Source organism: Gymnoscopelus braueri, assembly GCF_963280865.1.
Source record: "Gymnoscopelus braueri genome assembly, chromosome: 13".
NCBI classification, from domain to species: domain Eukaryota; kingdom Metazoa; phylum Chordata; class Actinopteri; order Myctophiformes; family Myctophidae; genus Gymnoscopelus; species Gymnoscopelus braueri.
Window position 1 is genome coordinate 7864708 of NC_137615.1, and position 1745 is coordinate 7866452.

Consider the following 1745-nt stretch of genomic DNA (forward strand, 5'->3'; position numbering starts at 1 on the left):
GTGTGTGTGTGTGTGTGTGTGTGTGTGTGTGTGTGTGTGTGTGTGTGTGTGTGTGTGTGTGTGTGTGTGTGTGATATTTAGACACACACACACACACACACACACACACACACACACACACACACACACACACACACACACACACACACACACACACACACACACACACACACACGTTTTTTGGTCGCGATCTAATATTCCAATATTCAAATAATTGAAGTAAATAGGAGACATTTCTAGGAGGAAACAAATCCATATATTTCCTTACATTTTCAAATTTAGTTAAAATAAATTAACAAGCACATGTTGCATTGACGCATTTCGTATCATTCACATTTTATATCATATCTTTGACTTTCATACAAAGTATATCTGTCATAATCCTTAACCCATAATGCATGGCTACATGCAGTGTGTGTGTGTGTGTGTGTGTGTCTGTGTGTGTGTGTGTGTGTGTGTGTGTGTGTGTGTGTGTGTGTGTGTGTGTGTGTGTGTGTGTGTGTGTGTATGTGTGTGTGTGTGTGTGTGTGTTGTGTGTGTGTGTGTGTGTGTGTGTGTGTGTGTGTGTGTGTGTGTGTGTGTGTGGGTGTGCGGGTGTGCGTGTGTGTGCATGCGTGAGAACACCACAGGTGCTAGATTAATGAACGACTAGCATACAGTAGCTAGAGGATGTTTATTTATTCAACTGGACAGTTACTCACACACAAGCCACACATAACATATTATTAAATATAATACGTTTATTATATGTTTTAAACTCAGACTACAGTGAGTTACAAGTTAATTATCCTTCTTGTTTTGATCTAAACAATTATTTGTTATACTCCCTATAGTGCTGGCATTTAAGACATTACATGAACTAACTATGTCCAGGTGTGATAACAAGATGCCCCCCCCCCCCCCCCCCACACACACACACACACACACACACACACACACACACACACACACACACACGCACACGCCACACACACACACACACACACACACACACACACACACACACACACACACACACACACACACAATTCAATTCAATTCAAAGGGCTTTATTGGCATGAGAAAACATACGTTTACATTGCCAAAGCAGAAAGCATAATACAACAATACAGCAATACAATCAAAACAAAAAATATGTACATTTGAAAGTCAGAATCTTCAATAGATCAATTTTAAATGGATAGTTCACCCCAAAATTACTTTTTTCTATCTATTAGTCACCCCATGGAGACTTGGATTCGTGGATGTTATTTTGTTTTTGTGCAATTCCTAAGCCAATCATTTGATGACCGGCAGTGGTTCTGGTAGCAGACACAAAGAGTCTCCTTTGTGCCTGATTGTGAAATCAGGGGAAATATAGATGGAGAGAGAGAGAGAGAGAGAGAGAGAGAGAGAGAGAGAGAGAGAGAGAGAGAGAGAGAGAGAGAGAGAGAGAGAGAGAGAGAGAGAGAGAGAGAGAGAGAGACAGAATCTGGTACAGTGCCGCTTTAATTACAATACTTGAGTAAATGTACTTAGTTACTTTCCACCACTGACTCTGTAGCTGCATTAGTGTGTCCATTGCTCAGTTCACAGACTGACCTCTGTGTGAGTGACACTCAGTCCAGTCCGGGACCATCCTGCTCCAACAAAGACCTGAGGCCTGGCTCTATAAATGTCTTCAGTAGTTCTCAAACTTTTTCGTGACAAGGACCCCCAAAATGATATATATTTGGCCGCGGACACCCCCATCTGAAAATGTTCTG